Source organism: Oryctolagus cuniculus, chromosome 10, assembly GCF_964237555.1.
Source record: "Oryctolagus cuniculus chromosome 10, mOryCun1.1, whole genome shotgun sequence".
Lineage (NCBI taxonomy): Eukaryota > Metazoa > Chordata > Mammalia > Lagomorpha > Leporidae > Oryctolagus > Oryctolagus cuniculus.
In genome coordinates, this window is record NC_091441.1 from 76,544,182 (window position 1) to 76,559,732 (window position 15,551).

Genomic DNA, 15,551 nt, shown 5'->3' on the forward strand with positions numbered 1-15,551 from the left:
TTACAACTCCATCCAGGTCTCTGCATCTGGGGAGCAGGAGCTCAAGCACTGGAGCCATCGCTGCTGCCTCCCGGGGTGCACACCCAGGACTGGAACCAGGCACTCGCACAGGGGATGCGGCCATCCCAGGCAGTGCTGCGGTAACCAGTGGGCCCTGAAGTAGGCAGGCATACAGGTTAAAATTGATTGGATTTGTGAACTGGAAGACCACGCCCCTGCCACGCCCCTGTGTGGCCTCATTCCCCTACCTGATGCCTTTGCCACGCCCCTGTGTGGCCGCATTCCCCTACCTAGCCACACCTGGGTGCGCACTAGCCAATCAGGTTAATTAACCACTCCCCTTTGGAAGTGGATTAAAGCCAGACCTGGTGTGGCCCAGTGGCTCTTCTTCCCTGGCCTCTTGTCAGGATGGGGCTTGCTGTAGCCCCGTACCTCCAGGGCACATAGCCATCGGGCCATGTGCTCTAGGCTTCCTGGCCCAGATACAGGCCTAGATGCTCATCCACGTGGCTGGTTCCTGGTGCTCGCTATGAACCCCTATTCACCTCTCTCTCTTAAATAAAGCTCTCACTCTCCTACGCATCTTTCTCACTAAATAAAAGCTTAAACGTACCATGCTGCCTCGTTTATCTGTGCCAGTATTTAGAATTCTTCTCTAAATATTAGGCAAGAACCCTCTTGGGCTTATTAATATCGGGGATTTAGTAATAAGCCCGTAGTGAAATCGTAAGGCACCCCAAATTCCTGTAGCACATGTGGCACCCCAGATAGCATTTCTAGGGAACTTTAAGGGGCCACATTTCAGTGTAAATTTTAGGGGGTGCACACCCGGGACTGGAACCGGGCATTCGCACAGGGGATGCAGGCGTCCCAAGCTGTGGTGCGGTAACCAGTGGGCTGCATGCCACCTGCAGGTTTTGTCCATTTAAAGTGAGGCACCAAGAGAGTGGGAGCCCGGTGTGGGAACCATGGAAGTTCCCAAGGAGCAGAGGAGCAGAGGGAGGCTGGAATAGGGGTGGGGGTTTGTCCCCAGGGGGAGAAGGGTTAGGTTAGAGAAGCAGCGCAGGGTGGCTGGGACAGAGGTGGGGGTGAGTGACCAGCAGGGCTGGTGGGTTGGGGGCCAGTTCGTAGACAGCCACATCCACTGTGGGTTCAGCACTGGGTCCCAGGAAGAAAGAAGGAACACAAGCACACGGATCTAGGGTCCAAAACAACCGAAGAGCAAGTCGTCCGTGGTGCCTTTCCCTGTGAGGCCCAGCGGCTGTGACACAACCTCCCTGCCCCTCTTGGTGCAGCCACTGCCCCCGAGGACTCCCCTGACTCCCGCCTTTGGGTGCCATCCTCACAGCTCTCCCTTCGGGGCTGTGATTCTGATCCTGCAGGACCCGCTGCCCCCTCCCGGCAGCAGCTCAGCCTGCCTTTTGACTGCGTCCCTGTAGATGGTTTAGGGCGGGGTAGACACAGCAAACGGAGCTTGCAGGCCAAACCATCCCCTGCCTGGGTTGGCACAGCCTGCCGCAAGCATTTGAGTGGCAAGAATCTGCACCAATTGCTCTTTGTGACTTGTAAGTACCTACCCAGTAGCCTTGATTTTTGCCTCTTGGTCTGTAAAAGCCTAAACTATTTCACCATCTGGCCCTTTACAGAGAGTTTGCCAGTCTCTGGTTTGCGAGTGGGGTTGTGAATACGTGCCCATTAGTGTGTGGGGTGCCTGCCTGGCCCATGGCTTTTGGAGTTTTCTGTGCCCTCCTGGCAGGCCCAGGAAGACACTGGGACAGGAGGGCTAGGCTGTGCATTCCAGTCCCTTTTGAACTTGGTGCCAGGCCAGCCAGCAACATACCAGTTTTTCCAGGGTGGGAGAGCACCTTGCATCCTAGTGTTCCTGGGCCAAGGATTGGGGGCGCTGTGCTTCGGGATCCTCCTCAGAGACTCCATGGCCGGCTACTGACCCTGCATTAGCGATGCGAGATGAGGCTCGGTTGGGCACGCTTGGGAGGGTTCCGCCTTCAGGGGTGGTTCATGGGGACAGAGAAGCGTGTTTCAGAGATGTCTGCTTGGCCCTAGCACTGAATCGTTCCCCTGAAACACCCTCCCGGCGCAGAGTGCGGCTTCTCCTCGGTACCCCGTGGAAGGCTGGCTCCCCTGCAGATACCGAGGCCCCAGGCTGCCTCAGTCCCTTGGAGACAGCGGCATAGTGTTTGCTTACAACCTCTGCACATCCTCTCGAGTGCTTTAAATAGGGCTTCAGAGGGCTTTTGATGCTTAGCACAGTATCAGTGCTAAGTAAATGTTCATGCTGTGGTGTTTGGGAAATAGTGACACACACAAAAAGAAGGCTGCATGGTTAGCGCAGGTGTATTCTCTCCCAGCCCATATTTGGTGGGATCAGAGGAGGAGGAACCCACAGGCATGGCGTGCCCACTGCACAAGCCACTCTCCTGTTTGGGCCTTTCTATAATGGCCCATGTAACTGCCATCTATCTCTGACGCCCTTCTCTTCTTGGGCATTTCTTAGAAGACTTAAGCCCGGTCCCATAGTCGCTCGGGACCTGGACAAGAGCAGGCATGCCTTTTTGTCTGTCTGACGTCCTCTTAGGGAGGGCACCCTTGCCCACTGCTGCCTGATCCCTCGCTGAGAGCACCCTCCACTCCCACCACGCAGGGCACCTAAGTCTGGCCACCGACAGTATCCTGCTCTTCTGGCCCCTGTGATTGGATCAAGGGCAGGCAGGTGTCCTAAGCCCAGCCAATCAAAGTGCTCCTCAGGACGTTGGCCAGGGTTCTTAGAAATTATACTGTTAGGGCCAGTGCTCTGATGTAGCATGTAAAGCCACCTCCTGCAGTGCCATCATCCCATATGGGTGGTGGTTGAAGTCCTGGCTGCTCCACTTCTGATCCAGCTCTCTGCTATGGCCTGGGAAGGCAGTGGAAGATGGCCCAAGTGCTTGGGCCCCTGCATCCACATGAGAGACCCAGAGGAAGCTCCTGGCTCCTGGCTTTGGATCGGTACAACACTGGCCATTGCGGCTAACTGGGGAGTGAATTAGCAGTTGGAAGACCTCTCTCTCTCTCTGCCTCTGCCTTTCAAATAAATAAATAAATCTTAAAAAAAGAAAAGGAAAGAAAAAAGAGCTGGAAAGAAGGAAGGAGGAAGGTGAAGAGCAGGAGGGAGGGAAGGGGAGAAAGAGGTCTGGCCGTGGTTTTGAGACTTAGCATCCAGCCGTCCTGAAGGTTAGTCCCACTCTGCACCTTGCCACCCAAGCCAGCTAGGTTGCCTGCTTCCCTCTGCCACAGATGATCTGCGTAGACTTCTGTCACTTGCACCCAAATGCATCTGACTGATACATGGGCATGACCAGGTCCCTTCGGCACCCACAGCCCCTACCTGCCATGTCTTGGTGCCCTGGGCTCAGAGCACCTTGCTTTGGCCGGTGAGATGTTTGCAGACATGACAGCCACCATGGGACCTGTCCAGCCCTCTGGCTGACGAGTGATACATTGAACCCATTGAGCCTTCCCAGCCGAGGTCCTCTTGGCCAAGCAGCCACAAGCCATTCTAGGAGCTGACTGTGGGCAATGAATGTGCCTAGCTGAGGCCAGCCCAAATTGCGAGTTCACTGAATTGCGAGCCGAATCCATGGGAGATGGTTTAAAGTACTGGGTTTGGGGGTTGGGGGACTTGTTACACAGCAGAAGCTGACCCACAGCTTGTCCCCAGCCGGCTGTTGTCACAGATGAAGAGACACCGTGTGAGCTTCAGGCACCCACAGCTCTGGACCACTGACCCTGAGCTGGGGGGCTCAGAGTACGTGTTGAATTCTGAGCAGAGCCACCTGGCTGGTGCCCCACTGACAGAGGCACACCCCGCCCTGCCACTCAACAGCTATACTGGGCGGTGCTTCCTGCAGCAGTGTCTGTGGCCAGCACAGATTTTTGTCCCTCAAATGAGGGGTCAGATATACATTCGATGATGTACAATTCCTCTTACCCGTGTCCTAAAGCCATGACAATAAGGACCAAAATGCAGTGCCATGGTGAGCACCCACTGTATTCATAATGTTCACAGTAACACTCTTCAAACCTTTGTGCGGTTTGTGTTGATTTGAAAGGCAGGCAGAGATCCCCCCCCACCCCCCCCCACCCCCCGCCAAGTGTCTGCAACAGCTGGGGCTGGGCCAGGCCGAAGGCTGGAGCTGGGAACTCCACCAGGTCTCCCCTAGTCCCCTGGCAGAGAGGCAGCTGCTGGAGCCATCGCTGCTTCTCCCCGCACTCCCTCAGAGTGCATGTTAGCAGGAAGCTAGAATCAGGAGCAGAGGCAGGTCTTGAAGTCAGGCCCTCTGATATGGGATGCAGGGCTTCCAAGCATTGTCTCAACCTCTCTGCCAAATGCCTGCCCCAGACTTAGCAACATTGTTGTTCTCTTATAGGGCTCATTTGCTAGGTGCAGTTTATCATCTTGTCCATAAGTGAGGTTGTTTGTATCAAATATTAAAACTGTTACTGCTACTGATGACAACTCCCATGTACTGAACCGTTATTTGGCACCAAGTTTGAACAAAGAGTTTCGCCGGCGCCGCAGCTCAACTAGGCTAATCCTCCGCCTAGTGGCGCCGGCACACCGGGTTCTAGTCCCAGTCGGGGCGCTGGATTCTGTCCCGGTTGCCCCTCTTCCAGGCCAGCTCTCTGCTGTGGCCAGGGAGTGCAGTGGAGGATGGCCCAGGTGCTTGGGCCCTGCACCCCATGGGAGACCAGGAGAAGCACCTGGATCCTGGCTCCTGCCATCGGATCAGCGCGGTGCGCCGGCCGCGGCGGCCATTGGAGGGTGAACCAACGGCAAAGGAAGACCTTTCTCTCTGTCTCTCTCTCACTGTCCACTCTGCCTGTCAAAAAATAAATAAATAAATAAATAAAAAATAAAATAAAATAAAAATGAACAAAGAGTTTCAAGACCTGATCCCCTCTAATCCTAGGGAGGAAAATGGCTGCCAACCCCATTTTACAGATGAGAAAATTGAGTCCCTTGCCCAAGCATAAAAAGTTGCTAAGTGTTGGCATGAGCAACTGAACTTATTTTTATTTTAAATTTATTTATTTCATTTTTTCTGAGAGGAAGAGAGAACTCCTATGCACAACTGCTAGGGCTGGCCCAGGCCAAAGCCAGAAGCCAGGAATGCAACCCAGGACTCCCCATGTGAGTGGCAGGGACGCAGGTACTTTGTGTCATCACCTGCTGCCTTCCCAGGGTACACCTTAGGAAGCTGGAATCCAGCAGAGCCGGGACTTGAACCCGTGACTCTGACATGGGATGCGGATGTCCCCAGCATCATCTTCACGGCCGTGCCCTCCACTTGTTTTTATATTAAAGGGAGTCTGATGCTGTGGGCGAGAGGCGCGGGGAGGTTTTCTCAAGGACTCGCTTCACCTGCTTTGAAGACGCATCAGGAGTTAGCGCCCGCAGCTCTGTGACCGTGGACCTCCATTCTTTCATCTGGGGAATGGGGCGATGACCCCGCCTTTCAGGGGACCTCGGGCTCGCAGCTGGAACTCAGCCTCAATTCTTCCAGAAGAGGCGAGGTTGTCCAATACGATGGCACGGCAACTCAGGGAGAGTCTGGGGCTTTCGTGGTTTGGTTCATGCTGTGTCCCCTGCCCCAGTACCCCTGCCTCCTCCTACGCAGTAGGATTTCTTGAATTGAGCTGTCCTGAGGGCTGCTTAGGATCCGGAGAGACAGAAGGGAGCCGAACCAAGAGGAGAACAGTGAGCCGCTCTCATCTGGGTCAGCAGCCCTCGCGGCCTACATGGTGAGCATGACCCATCCCCCGCGGCCCAGCCCTGGAGAGCAGAGCCAAGTTGGGAGTCCACGGACTCCCTTCTCCCCACATCTCTCTCTCTTCCTCCTCATAAGCTCCTCCTGGCCTCCCCTGGAGACCTCACTGTCTGTGCATTGGCAGGCTTGGAAAGAATCACTCTTGGATCCCTGGCACCAGCAGGCCTCTGTGAGGGTGGGAATCACTCACCCACAAACCCAGGATGACTGTCCCCTGCTTGCCCTACTGGTGTCTCCCTAGGCCCACAAGCTGCCCCAGTGAGGGTGCTGCTGCCTGGGGCCTTCCAGGAGTGCTAAGGAGAAGATGGGGGTTGGGGGCGCTTCCGCTGTATGCATTTGAAATTGATTGGCTCTTTGAAGTGACAGCCAGGGGCTTGCATTGTGGCCTAGTGGGTTAAACCACCATCTGCAGTGCCAGCATCTCATACGGGCACCAGTACAGCTGCTCCACTTCTGATCCAGCTCACTGCTAATGCACCTGAGAAAGCAGCAGAAGATGGCCCAAGTCCTTGGGCCCCTGCCAGCCACACAGGAGACCCAGATGAACCTCCTGGGTCCCGACTTCAGCCTGACCCAGCCCTGGCTGTTGCAGCCCTATGGGGAGTGAACCACCGGAGTTCCTTAGACAAGGGTTTATACCCTAGTAAAGAGTTCCTCAATAACTAATAACAATTGTGAGTACTGTTGTACAGCAGGGGTATTTGAAAAAAGTTCATTGGCTTCTACTTTTAGAAGCCTCCTCTACATTCTGTGTTACATCAAACAGCAGGCACATATATAATCATATGTGTGTGTCTGTATATATAGTTAAAATCTGTAGATTTTTGATTTTGAACTTACTTGGCTAGGAATAGTAACTCATCTCATTTACTGTTGGCTCAGCAGTCATCACACAGATTTGGAAGTTCTTGCAAAGTGGGGTGACCGACCCACAAGTTATGCTTAGATGGAATAACATTGTTATGAAAACTAGACATCACGAGCAAAGTGGATCAATATTTTGTACACATTTATGTATTTTGACTCTGTATGTGTTTTTATTTATTTATTTATTCGAAAGGGCAGAGTTACAGAGAGAAGGAGAGACAGAGAGAGAGAGAGACAGAGAAAGTCTTTCATCCACTGGGTTACTCCCCAGATGGCTGCAATGGCCGGAGCTGTGCCGATCCGAAGCCAGGAGCCAGGAGCTTCTTCCGGGTCTCCCACGTGGGTGCATGGGCCCAAGGACTTGAGTCATCTTCTACTGCTTTCCCAGGCCACAGCAGAGAGCTGGATCGGAAGAGGAGCAGCTGGGACTTGAACCGGTGCCCATATAAGATGCTGATGCTTGAGGCCAGGGCATTAACCTGCTGCGCCCATATGGCACTGCAGGTGGCGCCTTTATCTGCTATGCCACAGCGCTGGCCCCTGTATTTTTTTTTTTTTAAGTATTTCTAACCTTCAATTGTTTGTGTACCTTTTATTTTTTTCATGGTCTCCAATATGTGTGTGTGTGTGACCTGGAAGGTGTGGTTCTGTGTGTACGTGTGTATTCTGCAGCCTTGCTGGGCTGGTGGCCAGGTACCTGTAGTAGCAAGGATAGGGGCTCTAGGTGCCACGCATCTTTTTTCCCACAGGTCGCAGTAGCAAGTTCCCTGGGTTGACTTCAGAGGTGTGAGGGCGTTTGTGCTTAGATAAGGAGGACTGTGACTCACATTTGAATCAGCAACTCTCCATACCCTTTTTTTTTTTTTTTTTGAAAGACAGAGTGACAGAGAGAGGTAGAGCCAGAGAGAGAGAGAGACAGACAGACAGACAGACAGACAGGTCTTCCATCCACTGGTTCACTCCCCAAATGGCCGCAATGGCCAGAGCTGAGCCGATCCGAAGCCAGGAGCCAGGAACTTCTGAGTCTCCCACACAGGCGCAGGGATCCAAGGACTTGGACCGTCTTCTACTGCTTTCCTAAGTCATAGCAGAGAGCTGGATCGAACTGACACCCATATGAGATGCCAGCGCTGCAGGCCAGGGCTTTAACCCACTGCCCCAATTAAAACATAATTTATATCTTTTAAGTTTTTTTTTTTTTTAAATTTATTTGAAAGCAGGGAGAGAGATTTTCCATCCACTGGTTCACTCCGCAGATGCCTGCCACAGGGCTGGAATAGACTGAAGCCAGGAGCCAAGAACTCCATCCTGCTCTCCTATCTGGATGGCAGGGACTCAAGTTCTCGAGCCATCACCTGCTGTCTCCCAGGGTGTGCCTTAGCAGGAGGCTGGCTTGGAACCGGAGGCGGGACTTGGTCCTAGGCACCCTCATAATAGGATGTGGGCATCCTCAGCAGTGGCTTAACCCACTCCTGGAAAAGCTGGGGCAGCTGCAACCTGGTTGAAACCACTAAGAAACCCAGGACAGCCATGAATATTTCGCTTCGTGGCACATTAGTCAAGAAGTGAGCAAGGCAGGCTGGGGTCCTCACCTGGCCTGGAGCCCTTGGGGGATTTCTGAGTGTTCTTGCATCAGTTTACACGACAAGGAGGAGTGGTCAGGCTGTGCCCACTCTGAAGTCCAGGGAGGAGAGGAACAGATGGCAGTGAGCTTTGTCACCATGGTGGGAGCCGGCTGACTTCCTTTCACGCTAACGTTTATATCCTGGCACCCAGCAGCAGCGGGCATCCATGCCAGTGTGGGCTTGACCCAGTTCTGAGTGCCACCAAGCTGCAGAGACTCCTGTCCACGGGTCCCAGCTGGGCTGTGACTGTGCAGGGAACCCAGCAGGCGGTTGGGGGAGGGGCCAAGAGGGACTGACCCTGCAAGAACAGCTGTGGCTATGGGCAGTGCTCCCCGGAGCTGTGTGTTTGCTCCTGGCTGGGCTTCCCCACTGGCTGCTGCCTTGCAACTGAGCCAGCTGCAGCCTCCCGGGAGTTACAGGGGCCGAGGTGGATTTGAACTCAAAGCAGCCATACTCCAGGCCCGTGCTGATTTCTGCTGCATCCTGCTCCCTCTCTGAATCCCTAGGAATGTGCACACTCCGCAGAGGCTCATGGGGGAATTTCTGACATGCCTCAAAACCAGATTCCTCCGTCTTCCCCTGAAGCTGAGAAGAGAGAGGGCGTGGGTGAGTAGGTGGAGGCCTCGGGGACTCTGTCCAAGAAGTTTGTGGGACTAAGGGACAAGTTTATGTTGGTGCAAAAGACATTGAGACCATGCTCATTGTCTGCAAACTTTCTGAAGACTCCTAGGAGTGCGCAGATGCCCAGCACGGGAGGGGGAGGAGGGGCGAGATGCAGACCACGTGGTGACCTGCCTGTCGGTGCCCTGATGGTGGGCTTCGTCAGACTGGGGGAGAGCCCCACAACTGCCCTGGGAGCCCAGAGGGGTGCCTGCTAAAAAGCTGCACAATGATATTCTCTTGGTGGGATTTCCTAGAAATGGACCTGGAAACAAATATTGGCATGCAGGAGTTTTCGTCTGGGACGTGACCTTAGCAAAGCATCCAGGGTGTGTTGTGGTTGTGGACAGAGGGAGCACAGAGCCACCGTGGAGCCCTAGGGAACAGCATTGAGCCTTGGGGAACAGCAGGGAATGGCTCCCTGCACCATCGCAGCATCCCCAGTCTTCCACAAGCTGCTTCTGGGGGTTTCTCCTGCCTGCCCTGCGTGCAAGCTGAGCTCTGTAGCCCGAAGAATGCCTTCCTCAGGGTCAAGGCTGTCCCTAAGGACAGAGGGAGGGGACGGAGTGCAGACGCAACAGCACCCAGCCCAGGCACCCCCAAGGGGAGCCTGACAGCATTGCAAGCACTCCTGGCTCGAAGCAGTTGTCCTCATCCTCCCTCCACTGCCCTGGGCATCCACCTGTGGTGTTGCACTCCCACAGGCTGGCTCAGGGTAGCAAGGTCAGCAGAATGGAACGACCCCCTGCTGCTCAAACAGGGGGTGGGGGTGGGGGTGGGCGGCGCAGCTGCTTCCTGTGGCTTCTCTTCATTGGCTGCTTCTTCCTCTTCCTCCCCTCCAACGCAGGAAGCCAATAAAGAAATCCCGGTTTCCCGGCTTCCCGGCTCTCTGGTTTTGTCCCCTGTGCGCCTCTTGGAGGACTGCCTGGCTGGCACGGGAGGGGGCCGCCGCGGGCTTGGCGCCAGGTGCGTGTGGGGGAGGGGGTTGGAGGCGCGGCCCAGGAGTGCGCTTTTCCTTGCGCTGCGACTTCTTGCCTGAAGCCTCCCTTGGCATCGCTCCAGCAAAAAGAAATTCCTGCCACGGCCGAATCCCCAAACCCCCGGGCTCGCAGCCCCCGGCCGCGCACGGCCCCTCGGGGACACCGGGTTCTGCGGGAGGAAGCGGAGCGGGAGCTTGGCTGCGGCGTGCAGGGCTGGCCCGCTCAGAAACCTCCAACAACATCGCCCCTGTTCTCGCTCGCCGGCTACCGACGGCGCTTCCCGGCTGTTCTGCCTTCTGCTGCCTCTAACACAAACAGTTCCTTAAGGAGGTGGCTCAGGGGCCACGGGGCGGGGGTGGGGTGGCCGCTGCAGTCCCGGGTTATTAGAGGAGGAGGCGTAGACCCCGGGCTGTCTTCTCCTTCTCAGCCACAGCCCCGGTGAGCTGGGTCTCTTGAGTGTGCCCGGGGTGAGCGCCCTGCCCCCGAATTCTTCTCACAAGTCCCAGAGCGAGCAGGTGAGACCTCCATGCTTTGCCCATTGGCCTGTGAGGCTGCCAGGCCCAGAGGTCATGGACACAGACTTCCATAGTACACCCAAGGTGGGCAGTTGGCTGCCGGTTAAGACCCCTGTTAAGGGGCGGGTGTTGCGGAGTAGCGGGTAAAGCCTCCCTCCACCTGCGATGTTGGTGTCCCATAGGGGGCGCCAGTTTCAGTCTCAGCTGCTCCGCTTCCAATCCAGCTCCCTGCTCCTGCGCCTGGGAAAGCAGTGAAAGATGGCCCAAGTACTTGGGCCCCTGTACCCGCGTGGGAGACCAGGAAGATGCTCCTGGCTCCTAGTTTGGCCATTGTGAAGTGAACCATCCATGAGATAGAAGATTCCCACCCCACACACCTCTGCCTTTCAAATAAATAAATCTAAAAACAAAACAAAACAAAACAACAACAACAACAAAAACAAACCTCTGTTAGGATTTCTGTGTCCACGTCAAAGTGCCTGGCTCAGTTCTTAATCCCAGCTTCCTGCTAAGGCAGACACTGTAGGTTGGCAAATGATGGCTCAAGTAGTTGGGGTCTTGCCACCCACACAGGAGACCTGGATGGATTTCTTGGCTCCTGGCTTGGGCCCAGCCCAGCCTTGGCAATTGTGGGCATTTGAGGGAACCAGTGGATGGAATATCTCTCTCTCCACTTATCAAATTAAAAAAAAAAATACACTTCCTGTGTGGGAGTCCCTGCTCTGAACTTCCTGGAAGTAAAAGTAAAAAGGGGATCTGAATGGGTTTTGGAGTTTCTATCAGCTGCGGAAGTGAGAAGTGACGCGAGGAGAGCGTAGCGTTGTCTGCCGCTCCAGCCAAGAAGACTTTCTCAAGAGGCCGCGTGTGGAAGGGAACCGAGACAGGCAGCGGCAAAGACTTCAGAGACCACACTTTCCAGAGCCTGGAGACTCCATTCCAGGGAGTTCCGGAAGTGGAGGGGGCGTTATTAATGTGGGAGTAGACCAGGCATGTGTAGGGGAACCAAAGTTACATTATTTTTTCTTTTTAAGATTAATTAATTTATTTGAAAGAGTTACAGAGGGGCCGGCGCTGGGGCGTAGTGGGTAAAGCCACTGCCTGCAGGGGCTGGCATCCCATATGGCCGCCGATTCAAGCCCCAGCTGCTCCACTTCTGATCCCGCTCTCTGCTATGGCCTAGGAGAGCAGTAGAAGATGGCCCAAGTCCTTGGGCCCCTGTACCCACGTGGGAGACCCGGAAGACACTCCTGGCTCCTGGCTTCAGATCGGCGCAGCTCAGGCCATTGTGGCCAATTGGGGAGTGAACCATCGGATGGAAGACCTCTCTCTCTGCCTCTCCTTCTCTCTCTCTTTCTGCCTCTCTTTCTCTCTTTCTGTAACTCTGAATTTCAGATAAATAAATAAATCTTAAAAAAAAAAAAAGAGAGTTACAGAGAAGAAGAGAGAGAGATCTTCCATCTGCTGGTTCACTTCCCAGCTGGTTGCAACAGCCAGCAATGGGTCAGGCTGAAGCCAGGAGCCAGGAGCTTCCTCCAGGTCTCCCACATGGGTGCAGGGGCTCAAGCACTTGGGCCATCTTCTGCTGCTTTCCCAGGCCATTAACAGGGAGCTGGATAGCAAATGAAACAGCTAGGACATGAACCAGCCTCCATATGAGATGCTGGCATCACCTGCTACACCACAGCGAAGGCCTCCGGCCCCCATAATGTTTCTTTCTCTTTGGTTTTCAGACACTCCGGAGGAGAGGTGGAAACCTCAGATGCGGCCTGCAGGCCTAGAGAGCTGCGTCTGAGTTGGGCCAGGGGTCGGGAACCCACCGGGAGAACCGGCTGTGGCGATGCGTCCCGGCCAGCTTGGATATCTTCAAAGGCAGCTAGCTGCTCCTGGGCTGCAGCTGAGCCATGCCTCCTGGGCCTAAGGAGCTCCGGGAGAGAGGAACTGGAAATTCCGGCTGATTAAACCGTGCATGTTGACAATGAACTGAAGACGGTGGAGAAGCTTTCGGAGAGCCAAGCAAAATGTGTGTGAGAGGTGAGCGCGGCCCACAGCCCTGGGCCTGCAGCCGCTGGTTTGGCATCGAAGTGACCTGGAGTGCAGCCAGTGCAGCCAGGCTGCCGGCCAAGCTGGGCACGAGAGCCCTAGAGCAGAGGTTCTGTGTCCTGCAGAGCCAAGGGGGCCACAGCCCTCCATTCCCCACTCCCCTTCCCTCTTGGGGAGGCTCTGGTTAGGAAAACGCAGCGCCGAAGCTGCCAGGGAGTCAAGGTCGCAGCCAGGTAGCCCAACCTGCAGCGGCCAAGGATGCAAAGGAGTGCCCTCGCCAGGGCATTGAGACTACAAGAGCTTGGGGGGGGGGGAGGGAGCTGTGACTCCAGACAAAGGAAGCTGCCCTAGTGGCTGCGTTGGGAGGCAACTTGTCACTTGTCACCGGAGGACAGAGTTACCAGGCAGCATGTGGGGGGCAGGGGGACAGAGGGAGGAGCCAGGCGGGATCCTGCAGGCCATGCCGCAGGCAGAACTGCTAAGGGAAACCTCTCCAAACCGAGAAATACGGTGCAGAGGAAGAATGCAGCTCTTTCAGCACCGGATTAGGGCGGTGCTGGCCAGACCCGCCCGAGGATTACTTAATTCTCCACGGGGACTGCGCCTTGGCCTGCTTCAGCTGTTCACTGCTTGGGCCTGGGGCCACCAAGTCGCACGTGAGGGTGTGTCCTGGTAAAAGTCACTGGGAGGCCCAAGGCCATGGCCCTGTGGCCCTGAAGGACTGTAGCCCGATTTGTTTCTGACTTAAACCTGCAACAAATCAACGCCTCCATCAGCCACACCCTCCCAGGCACCAGGAACCCCCAGCTGGCAGATGCTTCTCGAAGGAGCTCCACCACACTGCTGGTTCTCCCAGGAATGCGTTAAGCGAATGCTTAATGTGTGTTAATTCCCTATTAGTTTAAGAACCAGGCTTTTTTTTTTTTTTTTTTTTTTTTAATCTTCTCAACATTATTCTTTGACAGATCTCTGTCCTGCGCAAGCAGCTGCCAGGATCCCGCTTGCCTGAGACAGTGATGACGTCGGTATTCTGAGCAAATGAGACCCGGCCTCTTCATTCTCCCTTCCACTAGGGGGCGCTATCTCTTGGGGGGAAGTAATGGGTCTGGTTGGGAAGCAGTGTGCTGTTTCAGCCAAGTCCTTCAACAAGGGGCTCTCGTCCAGGCATGGTCCGTTTTGTTAGGATGCAGAGCACTGGGTGATAATTTATTGTAATGGGATCCAAACTAATGAACTCCGCTTGGAATTAAAATGTTTGGGAAATGCTCTTTTCCCTGGGTCTCCCCAGGGAGCCCCTACTCTGACAACCAGGGACCCGGTAGATTGCTCACAGATGTGTGGTTGGCAGAGTGCTTAGAAACGGGGTGAGATACCAGCCTCCATTTCTGTCAATCATTGACCAGGAATGTAAAATCACCTGTTTACCATGCCCCTGCTAAAGAGGGACTCAGAGACAGGCAGAGAGGAGCCCAGTAGGTGGAGCTTTGGGTGCCCAGAGGGAGGACAACCATGAATGGGTCTCCGTGGATCTCAATGGGGTCTTGAAGCCCAGTCCTGACCCCTAAGGCCTTGCAGACTTTATCAGGCCCCAGGATCTCTCCCTCAGCCTGCAGTTCCTCTGTGAAGATCAACTCCTTAAGTCCAGGGAGTGACCCGGCCATCACAAAGACGCCAGTGGCCCCTGTAGTTAACATCTCAACGCTAGCCTCTAGTGGAGAGCTTTTGCAGGCACTTGATCAAATAAACTAATACCCTATCTGCCCTTGGAGACAGACTGACTGGAGCCTGTATCCCTGCCCCATCAAAGGAAGGCCACATGCCCTGTGGACCCACCCAAGGCCCTGATCTCCTGCTGATCTTCTGAAATCTAAGGCTCACTGCCTGGAATCCCTCGGGAAGCCGAGAAGCCCAGTGGTAGCTGCCGCTCCTTCCTCTGCATGCGAACACCTATCTTTCTGCCACCCCGAGTTTTGGGGTTCCACCCCGAGTTTTGGGGTTCCGCAGCAACTCCTCCAGCCAACCCTGAGGATGTTCTCTAACCATCTCAGGAAAGAAAGGGGGTATTTAGTGCTCCGGGGATTATGCTAGATCCCCACCTCCTTTAATCCTCTCAGCATCTGTTAAAGGGGCCTGTTGTCACCTTGCAGCAGGTAGGAAGCGACAGGCCCCAGGTCACAGCGACCAGTGGGTAGCGGAGGTGACTTCTGAGTGTGGATGTTCAGATTCGGCCAGTGTGCCTTCCTGGGGTTCTCACACATCCTTTTTCTAAAAATGGATCTAAAGGCGGCTCAGGCAGACTTCACCGGGAGGGTGACTGCGGAGGGGGTTCTGCAGGACGGGGAGAGCTGAGCTTGCAACTCTGAGAAGCAAGTGGGGACTTTAGAGCCAAGGCGCAGAGTGGAGGGGCAATCGGTAGGTGGAAAATTCCAAGAGGAAACATCGGGGTTAGCGAGATTCTGGGGCAGCCGACCTGCAGGGATTCTAGCTGGGGGCCTGCTGGGGGCGGGGGAGGGGGAGGGGAAGGTGTCAGTCTCCACCCGGGGGAGGGCAGGGCGAGCAGCCGGATCAAATACTGCGGGAGCTCACACATCCAGACTGGGAGTTTTGGCTACTGTGTTGATTGGCAGGACTCCTGTTAACGTGGGACAAATGTCAGCCACACGCAGGAGCCCAGACTCCAGGGTCAGCTGGGAAGGGTTCAGAGGAGCGGGGCTGGAGTTTGGGCAAGGAGAGCCTTTTCCCCGTGAAGCTGGGGGGACAGCAAAGCTGGGACGCCCAGCCCAGTGTTTTCCAGTATCACATCCCCCCTATTCCCTGATAACTCTGCAGGGGGTCCCCGTGCTCCCCTCGGGGGACACTCCCCCCAGAGAGTCCTCCCTCCTGCGACGGAGGGGCCACTTTGTCTTCTGGGTAGTGAAACCTCCCTCCCTTCCTCTGGGGAAAGCACACTGGGGATGGTCCCCTGCAGTGGGGGAGGGAGAGCTGCCCAGCCTGATAATGCGAGAGTAAAACCGTGGGAGGAATTTGCCCTGCCTC

General features: G+C 55.2%; 1 protein-coding gene across 1 annotated transcript in view; it reads left to right on the plus strand.

Annotated features, from left to right (window-relative positions):
• The window catches only part of SHQ1 (SHQ1, H/ACA ribonucleoprotein assembly factor), a 155,139-nt gene extending 140,856 nt beyond the window's left edge, over positions 1-14,283 (plus strand). Inside the window, exons 11-12 of the transcript XR_007921540.2 lie at positions 12,206-12,506; positions 13,481-14,283. The gene's annotated coding sequence lies outside the window, so the exon portion shown is untranslated. The remainder of the gene's footprint in view (positions 1-12,205; positions 12,507-13,480) is intronic.
• The last annotated feature ends 1,268 nt before the right edge of the window (positions 14,284-15,551 follow it).